The sequence below is a fragment of the Schistocerca serialis genome, chromosome 11 (genome assembly GCF_023864345.2).
Source record: "Schistocerca serialis cubense isolate TAMUIC-IGC-003099 chromosome 11, iqSchSeri2.2, whole genome shotgun sequence".
Lineage (NCBI taxonomy): Eukaryota > Metazoa > Arthropoda > Insecta > Orthoptera > Acrididae > Schistocerca > Schistocerca serialis.
Window position 1 is genome coordinate 124,249,490 of NC_064648.1, and position 15,069 is coordinate 124,264,558.

Sequence of the window (15,069 nt, forward strand, 5' to 3'; positions counted from 1 at the left end):
ACGACATCTACAAACACGCCACACTCGCAAGGCAAACTCCGCGCCGTCATGACGTCACACGACAACACCCGTACGTCACGGGTCAAAGGCGACGCGTGGGATCGGACGCTTCTGTCGTCCCCTCTCAGATTATATTAGTGAATTATATAAGAAAACTTTTGTGGTTGTTGTTGAACGCTTTTGTGAACCTTTGGCAGACTTAGTGATAAACAATTGTTATGTTTTCTTCTAAATTTTGATTAAAATAACCTCATGGGTGGCAGACAGCTGTGGTGGTGAAGAGTCATTCATTATTTACATCGTTCCACATGAAATGAGCAAGAGTTGCGCATGCAATGCAAATAGAGCAAAACATACGTTCAGATTTATTGTTGTCATTGTCAGCAGCAGTGGGAAGTACATCAGTGGGGATTGTGGATAGAGCAACAGTTGGCTCTCGCCTTCCTGTGCATCGTACTGCAGCTGAGAAAGCTGTGTGGTGCCTAAAAATCAGTCATTATAGTGGGCACATAGGTGTCAAGAAAGAACAGCAGTTGGCTGACTCTTAGTCACTCCCACAATCACAGTTACTTTAATCAAGGCGTAGTGTGGTTGTGAAAAAATCATTTCATGCTGAAATTTGATCTGCACTATCAATACAAGACAGAAATATAACTTTTGTGTAAACTTTGCATCCTTAACTAAGATTTAACAAAGTTATGTATTATGGTATGAGGATATTTGAGAAGCTCCCATCTAACATACAACAAGAAATAAGTTATCTCAGGAAATTCAAAGGAAAATTTAAAAAATACCTCAGTAGTGACTCCTTCCATTGATTGTCTTAGTGCAAGGATTTCATTCCTACTTTAGGTGGATGGCAGGTAGTGTGCTGTAAACTGTCCTATGTAATTACATATGTAGGTTACCGTTTTTTCTAAAAAATTCTTGATTAATGAACTAAATATCATGTTTCCTATAAGGCATCCTGAAGGTAACTAATGTAACTGAAGTAGCAGCAGCTTTCTTTCTAATTCACTAGAACACATTTAACTGGCATAAAAAGAACTAGCATTAAGCAGTATTGTGATAGTTTCTTGTTAATATAGTGTACAGCTTAAAAAATGTTTGGTTGTCTTTTGTTAATGTTTACCTTCACTTACTCCCTGTAGGTTCACTTCCTTGGTGGTAGAGTAGAAGAAATTTCTATTCTTTTTCACCTTCTTGGTGGGATGATGAATGAGTAGAATAAATTTCTATTCTTTTGAAATTGTGATGGTTTATTTATGTCAAGAAATGTTAGTAAATGTATATAATGTGAAGGTGATATTAGAACACGTACCTATATAATGAGTGTCGGTAAATCCGTAGCATCACTATCTTCAGCTGTCCAGTTGCAGTGTGAATGCAATACATGATCAGATTAGCTGACTAAATGTGCCACCATTTAATAACTTAATATGTAGTTAAATGTAGGAGTTTTCTGAAAATGATTGCATCTAATTGGCCACAGAGTTGTGTATTCTACATACAAAATTCATATTGCTGATCAGTACATACATAATTCTTTTCTAATTTGACATGTATTACTGTTATTCTAATTTGACATCTAATGATGTTATTCTACTCACGTTTGTTCTTTCCGTTACTGCCAGGTTCTATCTTAAAATATGCAATAATTCATTCAATATATCTCTGATGTATTTTCAGAAACACATTGCAAATCCAGTACCACAACAGAGTGACTACAGGATTTCACAACCAAACGTTCTCTGCCAACACCCTATATTTTCTGGGATGGTTACTAGAGACAGGCAACAGCCAGTACCCAAGATCATTATTTTTATTTTACCATCTGTGTCAAATTAATGTGTCTGGTAATATATTAATAATGTTATATCACTGTCTGTAGTAGTATCATAGATACACTTTAAGAAAATGAAATGGTTTACATTCCACTGTGAAAACCCATGTCATAAAATGTTTACTGACGTGGATGATACGTGTATCTCTTGTGTTGGAGTTACTGTTGCAGTGAATGTGATTTTTTAGTATGACATGTTAAAAACAACAGCAGTAAAATAAATTTGTTTATTGCAAAAGGAGTTACCGGTATGTCTTTTACATATGTTGTATTGTCCCATCTTATACATGTGTTGTTCACAATCCCTGCTCCCGTCCCCACCCACAGAAAGTAATTACAGAATCGTGAATCTGTGTTGTGATTGGTTCTGCATGGAATGTTGTTATAATATATTAAATTATTCAAAATTTGTTTGCTTACTGTGAACTATTAGACATCAGCTGTACTAGGTATATTAGTGACATGTGAAAATTTGTGCCAGAGTGCAACTTGAGCCTCATCAAAGATTCACTTTGAATATATTTAAAAGACGGTATAATGAGCTAATTGTAACACATTCGGCCAGTGATACACAGCTTCCTATTTGGCATGTGTTCAGTTCTTTTTCTTTGATTCATTCCATGCATCACCTCTCCTCTGCTTGTAACTTCAGATTGATCAGTCTGTGAGAGTACATAATGGGCTATGAAAATGAACACTTATTTACAACAGTTCCTAGTAGATAAGTTCAGTTTGGTTTGACCTTCTGGATGTGACATGATCTCGAATAAAACAAGTTGAAGTAGTAACAGTTATGACCAGTGCTTGATTTATAAAAAAGAAGAGGTACCAGTACTTTGGCTTGTCAGAGGTATCAGTATGGCATACCATCACATATCGAGCATTGGTTATAACAACCAAAGCAGTTGTTTGGTTTAGAATAGTGATGGCAGTAACTGTACCTGGATTGCTTCGTCTTGTCACAGCAATGAAACATGAAGATATGTGTTAGACAGTTTTATGAAAAGGATAGTTGCTACCCACCACAAAGTGGAGTCGCTGATTCGCAGATAGGCACAACAAAAACACTGTCAAACACAGCTTTCAGCTAAACAGGTCTTCATTAGATTTAAACAGCACACAACACAACACACAAACACAACATTCGCAGATGCGGCCACAGTCTCTGGCTGCCAAGGGAAGACTTTTAGCGTCTTGCACTGCTGCTCACATTCTGGCCTTGGCAGCCAGATGCTGAGGCCAGGTATGTGTGTTTGTGTTTACGCACACTGCCGCTGCCACTCAAAGAAACTGATATACAAAATAGGTCTCATGAATTTTTGTGTGGTGGAGGGGTTGGAGGCAGAGGGGAAAGTTTGCACTGCTCACATGCAAAAATCTATATTAGTATGTATTAATTAAGAAATCCCAACCTAATCATTTATCTGCCACTATAGATTTAGCATTGCGTTAACATACCAGAATTAAACAATAATTTGAAAGTGAAGAATAAAATCAGAATATTTTGTGATTGGCTCTGTATGGGATCTGATCCCTGTCACATTCATCTTTTTTTGTTGTAATATATATAGTTACACTGATGCAAAATTTCAGAAAGAGTACACAAGATGAAAACTCCATAAAACAAGATTGATGGAAAAAAGGAAGTTAACTGTTTAGTATTTCAAAACTAATCACCGTAGCTGTGAATACATTTATGCCCCTGTGAGACAAGATGGTCAATCGCTTCATGGAAAAATGTTTGTGGTGTACTACGAACTCTTGGTGTGAACCAAACGAATGACCAAGAATGGTCCTTTAGGGCTCCAAAAATATGGAAATCACATGAGGAGAGATTGGGACTGTATGGAGGTTGTGTGAAAGCTTCCCAGAAAAAACTCTGCATCATAGTTTAAGCAGCCTGCCAGTAAAATGCCTGCCAGGACTGTATAGAGTATGTTGCAGAAGTTTTGCTGGGAAACACATATTCTCCATGAAGTCCCAATCTCTCTCCATGTGATTTCCATATTTTTAAAGTGCTGAAGAAAGACATTCATGGCTGTCCCTTTGCTTCAGATAAAGAGGTGTGTGTCTGGCAACATTTTTCCACAAAGGCGTTGACCATTGTAAGGCAATTACAGTGGAATAAATGTGTTAACAACTATGGCAAGTACTTCACTATTAATGAGTAGTTTACTTACATTTTTCCACATTTTTCATATTTGACTGCCCTTGTATGCCACTCTCTTAAGTTTGCTTTTGTAGCTCTGTGTACTACGTACACAAGTACTCTATTATTATTTTACAGCATTTTTTTTAATGCCATGTTCCCTTCATGATCTTGCAGCTGTGTGCTGGGTTAAAGCTATCCCAAATTTGGTAGGTTTTCATAATGTAGCTAGATTTATCTGCAGTGCTAAAGCAATCAACAGTAGCTTCAGAAACACTGATTGACATGCATGTACCATTTTGGATTTGAGAACTGTAGACTCACTTTTATAAGGTGTGAACAGTAGAACACGTACTTCTATTTTACAGTTGACGAACTTGATACTTGTAAAGTTGGAGTAACTGCATTTTGTATAAATCTACTACTTAGATAACTTTCTTATTTCTTTTTTTTATATTCTACTGGTTGTGGATGTACCACATTTGCACAAAGCACCAAAATTCCTATTTAAGTGATGTTTCAGTAAAATTCATTATCTGCCAGTTTAACTGAGTTCTGCTAATGTAAACATTGTATGTGTTCTTTTAATAGAAATCTGTAATTTGTTTTATTCAGAAGCCATATGCTCAGGAACATATTGTGAGCTAACAATTGTTTATTTCCAGAATGACATAAATTATTTGAAAGCCCTCATTTCACTCTATCAGTAAACATTTTATTATTTGTGAAAATTAATTAACTAAAATGTCATTCATAATTAAATTTCCACACACTGAAAATAATATTATTATTTGGACCTCTGCAAGCCTTCCTGCACTTCAATGCTACCATCCAGCTTCTCAGCCTCTATACAGACAAATAGCCTCACATAACTACTGAAGCTCCAGTTACGCAGTATTTCATTCTATGGAATTTCTATATTTTTTTTTTGTTTGTTTAATTTAAGCAGTATATTTTCCACCTTCATTTGAATTGTAAGGAAATGGAAATCCATCATTCTGGCAGAAACAGCTGTGCCACATATGACAGCTGAGGAAACTCGGGAAAGGAAAGCAGATAAATTGAAATAAATAATAGTCATAAAATCATACATGAACCATGGATCTAGCCATTGGTGGGGAGGTTTGTGTGCCTCAGTGATACAGATGGCCGTACCGTAGGTGCAACCACAACAGAGGGTTATCTGTTGAGAGGCCAGACAAACATGTGGTTCCTGAAGAGAGGCAGCATCATTTTTAGTAATTGCAGGGGCAAGACTCTGGATGATTGATTGATTTGGCCTTGTAACACTAACCAAAACGGCTTTGCTGTGCTGGCACTGTGAACAGCTGAAGCAAGGGGAGACTACAGCCGTAATTTTTCCTGAGGGCATGCAGCTTTACTGTATGATTAAATGATGATGGCATCCTTTTGGTTAAATATTCCGGAGGTAAAATAGTCCCCCATTCGGATCTCCAGGCATGGACTACTCATGAGGACATCATTATGAGGAGAAAGAAAACTGACATTCTACGGATCAGAGCGTGGAATGTCAGATCCCTTAATCGGGCAGGTAGGTTAGAAAATTTAAAAAGGGAAATGGATAGGTTAAAGTTAGATATAGTGGGAATTAGTGAAGTTCGGTGGCAGGAGGAACAAGACTTTTGGTCAGGCGAATACAGGATCATAAATACAAAATCAAATAGGGGTAATGCAGGAGTAGCTTTAATAATGAATAGGAAAATAGGAGTGCAGGTAAGGTACTACAAACAGCATAGTGAACGCATTATTGTGGTCAAGATAAGACACGAAGACCTTGCCTACTACAGTAGTACAAGTTTATTGCCAACTAGCTCAGCAGATGATGAAGAAATTGATGAAATGTATGATGAGATAAAAGAAATTATTCAGGTAGTGAAGGGAGACGAAAATTTAATAGTCATTGGTGACTGGAATTCGAGAGTAGGAAAAGGTATGGAAGGAAACATAGTAGGTGAATATGGATTGGGGCTCAGAAATGAAAGAGGAGGATGTCTGGTAGAATTTTGCACAGAGCATAACTTAATCATAGCTAACACATGGTTCAAGAATCATGAAAGAAGGTTGTACACATGGAAGAATTGTAGATTAAACCTGAAGAAACTGCAATGATGTAGGAATTTAAGGAGATGGGACCTGGATAGACTGAAAGAACCAGAGGTTGTACAGAGTTTCAGGGAGAGCATAACGGAACAATTTACAGGAATGAGGGAAATAAATACAGTAGAAGAAGAATGGGTAGCTCTGAGGGATGAAGTAGTGAAGGCAGCAGAGGATCAAGTTGGTAAAAAGATAAGGACTAGTTGAAATCTTTGGGTAGCAGAAGAAATATTGAATTTAATTGATGAAAGGAGAAAATATAAAAAAGCAGTAAATGAAGCAGGTAAAAAGGAATACAAACGTCTCAAAAATGAGATCGACAGGAAGTGCAAAATGGGTAAGCAGCGATGGGTAGAGAACAAATGTAAGGATGCAGAGGCTTATCTCACTAGGGGTATGATAGATACTGCCTACAGGAAAATTAATGAGACCTTTGGAGAAAAGAGAGCCACTTGTATGAATATCAAGAGCTCAGATGGAATCCCAATTCTAAGCAAAGAAGGGAAATCAGAAAGGTGGAAGGAATATATAGCGGGTCTATACAAGGGCGATGTACTTGAGGATAATATTCTAAGCAAAGAAGGGAAAGCAGAAAGGTGGAAGGAGTATCTAGAGGGTCTATACAAGGGCAATGTACTGGAGGACAATATTATGGAAATGGAAGAGGACGTAGATGAAGATGAAATGGGTGATACAATATTGTGTAAAGAGTTTGACAGAGCACTGAAAGACCTGAGTCGAAACAAGTCCCCGGGAGTAGAAAACATTCCATTAGAGCTACTGATAGCCTTTGGAGAGCCAGTCCTTACAAAACTATACCATCTGGTGAGCAAGATATATGAGACAAGCGAAATACCCTCAGACTTCAAGAAGAATATAACAATTCCAATCCGAAAGAAAACAGGTGTTCATAAAAGTGAAAATTACCGAACTATCAGTTTAATAAGTCACAGCCTCAAAATACTCACTTGAATTCTTTACAGACGAATGGAAAAACTGATAGAAGCCAACCTCTGGGAAGGTCACTTTGGATTCCATAGAAATGTTGGAACATGTATGGCAATACTGACCTTACAACTTATCTTAGAAGAAAGATTAAGGAAAGGCAAACCTAGGTTTCTAGCATTTGTAGACTTAGAGAAAGGTTTTGACAATGTTGACTGGAATACTCTCTTTCAAATACAGGGAGCAAAAGGCTATTTTCAATTTGTACAGAAACCAGATGGCAGTTATAAGAGTAGAGGGACATCAAAGGGAAGCAGTGGATGGGAAGGGATTGAGGCAGGGTTGTAGCCTATCCCCAATGTTATTCAATCTGTATATTGAGCAAGCAGTAAAGAAAAGTTTTGGTCCTTTTCATTTCTAATTTGATTCGACTGTCTCTCTGTAATCTCACTCCATCTTAAATATGTTCCTTCTTACACTACCTGTAAGATGCTCAGATAATCTGCCCTTCTCCCTCCTGCCCAGGTGCAGGCACTAATTAGCTTATTCCTACCTCCCAACTGGAGCAACAGGCATGGCTTGGATGTAAGTCTTCGTTTCAGTCAAAAGCAATTGCCCTCAGGACTTTGCTTACACAGCTGATAACTGCATTAACTCAGTGCAGGTTGTGTTGTAGCAAAACCTCCGAGAACCCCTCACAAATATGTGCTGTTGCTGTTCTTGTTTCATCCAGATAAGGTTTAATATTCTACGCTGTGTTGATACAACTGTTTAAGTTAAACAAGTCTGTGGCTCAAAGTGGACTGTTTCTCTCCATGTTCTGTGTCTTTGTTCATAACCTATTTCCAAATTTTGTTATTTGAAGGAAATTTATACATTTGTTGCAATTTACAGGCAAAAACATGACTATACAGTTTGCAGTACCAAGGGGCTCAATTGGACTGTTGACTGATGGTGAAAAAAGGAAAGTAAGAGAGGTACATATACTTTGTTGTAATTCCAAGGTGGTATCATATTGTATCTCAAGTGACCTCTGTCATCCATTGTACAACAGCATATGACAAAACTCAAACAGATGATAAAAGAACATTGTTTCATGTAGTTTACACCACACTGAAAATATATGAAATATGAATTCATAATGTTAAAAGGGTAAGAGTAAGTTCGAGTAGTAATGCTGGTCATAATCAAACATTTTTATTTCTAATGAAACCGTTTAGTTTTGTATGCCAACCCAAAATATGTTTAGTATAATTCACAAGAAATCACATTCAAGGAAGTCCTATATTCTACAGCAGTAAAGGTTTGTTTGAAATGACCAAGTTTTTTAAATTATTTTTTTGGGTCTTGAATATCTTTTACTTTTCAGGATATGGTTTTTCAGCTCTACTCCCTTACAGTTTCACCACTACTATACAGTTTAGTTGTATGGGGAACTAATCTTCTAACTTTGTTTGGCCTTGTGTCATGTTGGGGACTCTCCAGGTTCCTGTTCAGTCTGTTATGTGACCACTGTTCTATATATGTGAAATGTTGCAGGACTAAAGTTAGCTTCTTACTTCTGTAGAGAAAACATAGACAAAGGAGGAGTTGCCAGTTTGTCAGAAACTGTTTTGATTTCAAGAATATTGATATTAATAAATTTTGATCAGAGTGGCACTTAGAAACTTGTGCAACAGAAGGAATAAAGATATCATGTGGGACAAAAAGGAGACTGTATCTACCATCTAGGAACAACTCTGATGTTAACACTATAATGTATTACAAAGAGTACTGCAAAATATTGAAGCAAGTAATCCAGAAATCGAAGCAGGTTTATTATGAGAAAAAGATAATTACATCGTACAACAAACCAAAAACTGTGTGGGATATAGTGAAGACAGACAGGTGGGGCCAAAAAGGAAGGGGAACAGATAGCTCTAAAAATAAATGAGACTTCAGTAACAAGTGCATGTAGTGTTGCAAACCTCTTAAACAAGTACTTCATTTCTGTTACAGACAGCTTGATGTAATCAGGTTCGGTGAGCAGTGCAATTGTGTATCCAAGACAAGTCCTTAAAAATAACTTCACTAAAATAGAAATGGTGCTCAGGTCTCCCAGAGAAGTAGCATTCATCATAAAATCCTTCAAATGTAAGTATTCAAGTGGGTATGATAATATATCAAAAGAAGTTAATCAGGCCGGCCGCGGTGGCCGTGCGGTTCTAGGCGCTGCAGTCCAGAACTGTGGGACTGCTACGGTCACAGGTTCGAATCCTGCCTCGGGCATGGATGTGTGTGATGTCCTTAGGTTAGTTAGGTTTAAGTAGTTCTAAGTTCTAGGGGACTGATGGCCTAAGATGTTAAGTCCCATAGTGCTCAATGATATTTGAACCATTTTTTTGAAGTTAATCAAAGAGTGCTCGTTCGAGTTGAGTTCTATCTTAAGTTGTTTCTGTAATCCTCAAGCACCTGACTGCAAATAATATACTGTCAAAGTCACAGTGTGTGTTACTTAAATGTTCTGATATAGTGAAAGCTATTAGGGGCTACTGGCATTTTCTTTGACCTGTCAAAATCCTTTGACTATGTGAACCACACCATTCTCTTAAGTAAGTTGCAATATTATATTGTCACTGGCAGTGCTGTGAAATTGTTAATCTCTTATCTAACAGGAAAGAAAGGGTGTTGTTGTGAAAAACCTAAGCAGTCAGCCTTCATCCGATTGGGAAGTAATTACATGTGGTGTTAAAGGTTCCATCTTGGGTCCATTGTTTTTTTTTCTTGTTTACATTAATGACCTCATCTGTTACATTGCCTACTCAGATTTTCACTGACATTGAAAAGTGATAGTGTTGGAGGTACTGCGCCAGGCCTTCACCAGAAATCACAGTTCATTAGAAGTTGAGTGATTGGAGATATGTTGTTTCATTTACTTGTTAAATTATACTAGTATTCTTGGTGAGATCACCAGCTGCTTTGTTTTGTAATCGTCCCACCATTCTTCTCCGCTTGCCCACCCGTGGGAAATTGGTTATTTATGAATTGGGTGGTCCATTTTCCCTTGTGGAGTGGGGGCAACTTAGAGCAATCTGCAGTTCAGGTTGTTCAGTAATCCCCCTGTCAATCTGCCATACGTTAATAGCTGCCTCTGCATTGTTTGTTGGATTCGGTGTTAACGAATTTATTGCTTAAGGTGGAAAGGCCGAATTCCTGAAATATGTTTTTATCTTGTCTATCATCTTGTGAGGTGGTATATGTGTAATGTAGAGCATGTTGGTACATTTTATGTAAAATTGCATTTCATGGATTTTATTTAAATGGTCAATTAATCATATAAATTTGCCACCCTTTCACCGTAAGGGTTCTTTTAAAACAAGTTACACTTTCGGTGGCAAATAATTTTTAATGTGAGTGTTTTGTACCATTTACAATCCTCTTACAGGTCGCATAGTTTATGTGTTTGTGTGAGTTGTTAAAAATTTTAATTTAGATTTGCACCAGTGTAGTCTTTAAGAGGTGTTGTGAGCGGTCGTGTCTACAGCCATGTTAAAAGGAAGTGGCAAGGTTCTCAGCCCAAAAGCTCATACCACAAAAAAAAAAAAAATGTTATTTCTGCCTCCGAAGAGATTGTAACTTGATATCTACTGGGTGCTTTCAGATTATAATTTTAAATCTGTTTAAAAAAAAGGCATTTAGGAATAAAATTTCCATTTATTGAAAATAAAATTTTTAATTTGTTTTTTCAGTTACCATTGGTAACTACTTTCTCGCTCGCATAGTCCGATTAAATGTGTTAATGTTATTCATGAATCGCTAGTAAATAAAACAAATTCTTATGGATATTCTTAGAAAATAAATCAGGTTCAATGGAGGAGGGGATACTGTGGTGAGGGTTTAGATCCAGTAAGGTGATGGAAGGCTGATCGGTACTTTGATGAGTTTATAGTTAGGGTATCATTTAGGCAGGTGCAGGCCTGGTGCCAGTCCCAGCGTTTTTTGGCTGCGAGGAAATTACGGGCATCTCTATGGAGTTTTCGGTGGCATCGGAGTGTATCCCGGTCCTGTGTGTGGAGAAAGGTATGGTGGAGACGATGGGATTCACAAAGGAGGATGGCACGTGGGGGTAAAGTGTGGTGGTGTGTGCAAATGGTGGTAGTGGGGATGTGAGCCTCAATGGCCTCAGACAGGGCCTGTTGGAGAAAGGAGGCAGCATGCTGATATCATCCAGATGCTGGATGGTCAGAAGATGGCCACTGACCTGGGTATCTAGGGCTGCCCAGTAGCCATTCCAGTCAGCATGGGAGTAGTTATGGACGAAATTTGGGGGAGGATTGGTGTGAGGAGTGAGGCATGGGTTCTGTCGGTCTGTCACGGTAAGGAGGACACAGAGATGGTCGCTACCAGTGGGGTCTAATACGTTCGCCATAATGTGTCGAAGGAGGTCACTGGAGGCCAGGACTACGTCGTGAGTGGTATTGGAATCAGGGCAGGTGTGGCGGGTTAGTGGAGGAGCTCATCTTGCAGTGAGGCGAGGAACCGATGCCACCATTGTAGCTGTGCATCAGTACGACGGTGGATGTTTAGGTCAGTGGCAATCACATAGGAGGAGAAGGTGTGGCCAATGTGGCAAAGGAAGTCAAACGGGATGAGGGCAGTGGCACGGACATAGATGGTGGTGCTGTTTATGATAAGGCCAGAGAACAAGAAGCTGAGGATAAGGTGTTCAGTGGGCTCAGGAAGGAGGGTTTGGAGCCCAACAGAGGTCTGGTGAAGGTAGCCGATGGCAACTCCACCATGCGCAATCAGGTGGGGATTATTGGATTGTTGAAGGGGGTAGGGTGATGTGCTGATGATACATGGGGCCTGGAGAAATGTTTCATTGAGGAGGGAGGCATCCACACGGTGGGTTGTAAGGATGTGCATGAAGAGTTGTTTGTTGGTAGGTAGAGAACGGATGTTATTGAACAAGATACGAGGCTGCCGCGCTATGGTGGGGTTTAAACTAGGGTGTCGAGATGGGAGAAGGTAAAATGGGCTTGGTTATGGGAGTAGGTGGCGAAGGTGTTAGGGTGAAAGATTGAACGGCAGCTAGGGAGATCTATTGGATGGTACAGGGGCGTTGAAAATGGCGGATATTTTGTAGGATGATGGTTACGAATCTAACGATGTCCTTGACTGTGGGGGGAGGGCAAAGGCTGTTTCCAGGAGAGGTGGGATCGTAAATAGGTCAGACGGGGACAGTGAGTTAGGGAGATGTGTTTGTGTGTTGGGGGGGGTGGGGGATCTGAACTTACAGTTTTCAATAGTTTCTTTTTCCTTTATTGTAATTTCCATTCACGATTAGGGACAGGCTGGCAGCAGCTTAAGCAGGAAGACATGTAAAACAATATAATGAAGGAAACATGGCGGAATATAGAAACAAAAAATCAAAAAACACACACTAGATTAAATGGCACCAGGCAAATTATGGAAACCAGGGTGTGGGGAGGATCTAGCCTGCAGACAGTGTAAAGGATGTAGATATGTTGGAGGAAAAAGGAGGAGGTGGGGGAAGGGGATGAGGTCGTACAGGAGGTGTGTGGTGGAAGGCAGGCGGATATGGAGGGTAAGGCACAGCACATGCCATTTGAAGATTTGGAGGGTCTTGTAAAAGCTGGTGGGTGTGGAGATCCAGGCAACACTGGCATAACAAAGGATAGGACAGATGAGGGATTTGTAGGTGTGGAGGATGTTGGAAGGATGTAACCCCATGTCAGGCCAGACAGGAGGCGGAGGCGTGAATGGGCTTTCTGCTGGATGGTCAAGAGGTGAGGGGTCCAGGCGATGTGAGGGTTGAGGGTGAGGCCAAGGTATCTCAGGGTGGGGGTGAGCTGGATGAGACGACCATAAAGAGTGAGGTAGAAGTCATGGAAGAAGCAGGTGGTGCGATCTATGATGATTGCCTGGGTTTTGGAGTGGTTGAGATGAAGGGACCACTGGTTACACCAAGTGGTGAACAGGTCAAGGTGGTTTTGGAGGGTGTGTTGAGACCATTGAAGGGTAGGATAGAAAGCCAGGAAGGTGGTGTAATCAGCATATTGGAGAAGGTGGACAGGTGGGGAATGATTGGGCATATCAGCAGTGTACAGGAGATAGAGGATAGGGGAGAGGATGGACCCTGGAGCACAGCAGCAATGGGATAAAAGGTTCGTGTTGTGGAGGATGACATAGGAAGGACAGCGTGAGAGGAAGGAAGCGCTCAGATGTACAAAATTGATAGGCAGGGTGGAGGTAGGTGTAGGTGGAGGAGACCGGGATGCCATACATGGCCATAGGAATTTTGGAGGTCGAAGGAAACAAAAATGGTGGAGCAAATGGAGTTAAGCTAGTGGAGATGAAGGTGAACTACGTTAAGGAGTTGGTTTTCTGCTGAGAAGCAGTGTTGGAAGCCACACTGGGTAAGGGGGAGGAGGTGGTGTTGATTAAGGTGCTGACAGATATGACAGGAGAGGATCGATTCGAAGATCTTACTGAAGATGGAGGTGAGGCAGATGGGATGATAGGAAGAGGCGACGGAAGGTGGTTTGTTGGGTTTGAGGAATAAAAGGATGGGGGTAGAGAGATGACGTAATAGAAATGGGCCAGGAGAGTCAAGAAGGAGATGGGGCTTTCTATAAGGTGGCAGTAGATGACACAGTCATGAGACAGTGGGCCTTGTTGCATTTGGATCAGAGAAGTTTAATGTCTTGTGCTGTGATTGGAGTGGAGAGGAACTGATGCCACTACTGAAGGGCGGCAGGGGAGCAGCTACGGATGTTTATGTCGATGGCTATTACAAAGGTGCAGAAGGTGTGGTCAACGTGGGAATTGTTGGGATGGATGGGGGACAATAGGACAAACAGCGACAGTAACCTCAGGGTGGTATGAGGGGGTTTAGCTTTACACATGTAGCAGTAGGTGGGATGGGGGTGTTGCAGGTGTTACGGGAAGGAGGGGTGGCTAGATTGGGGCAGTTTTTAAGAAAGTGGGAGACCTTGCAATGGGGACAGCTGGGGACGTGGGGTGTAGGTGGGGGGACGATTGGGAGGCTGTGGCTGACAGGGAGAAGAAGAGGAGAGGAAGGGAGTCAGGGATGTGTGGGGGCCAAACATAATGTGCAGTAGTTAACGGAGGAGATCTGTGTGAAAGAAGGGGTCTCGATGAGGACTGAGTCCCTGCAAGGAATCGAAAAATGGTTCAAATAGCTCTGAGCACTATGGGACTTAACATCCGTGGTCATCAGTTCCCTACAACCGGTGGTCCCGGTCGCCTACAGTGGACTGGATAGCCGAGCGGTGACCTCTCCAGCTGTCAGGATGCTAGGAAATGGCTGTAAAAGCATCAGAAACGCCAAAGAAACATTATTAATTCGTGCCGGTACAATGTGGCTTGGTGATATCAACGACCTTCACCGAGTCCTCGCTGACTCGTAGCGATGACACCAGATCCGGGCCGCACCAGTCTTGCTAGCGCAGCGCTGCGTGCAGTGACGTAGCGCAGGAATGTCCTCAAGTCGGCGGCGCGTGGTTGCCGGCGCCCCTCTGGTCAGCCAGCTCGCGGCAGACAGCAGGCTGCTGCATGTAGAGGCTCCGGGTTGGAGTCCCCGGCGCTGTCGGCACCAGAAGCGTTCTCGTAGTGCAGAGTGTACTCTATCCCAACCCATCTTCTTCCCTGCTCCTCCTGGTGGCTCGTCCGCGGTGGACGGGCGGAACAGGCTGCAGTCCCCCAGCGTCGTTGGCTTACCCGGTTGTGATGGCGGATGCACAGGGCCCAGGCCCCGCACGATCTCGACGACGGTTCACTGATGTGGTCAGCATAGGCGGCGAGCGAGTCTGCCGCGATGTCTGCTAATCCTGGGTCGATGACTGACAGCGGCAGCAGAGAGGACCAGAGCTGGTACTGTCCCCTCACGTCTGCTGCCGGATGGGCCGCCCTTACTGCAACATCTCCTTAATAAAGATTAACATGTCGATCACCGACGTGAGCGTTATGCGGCGACCCAGTACACATCTAA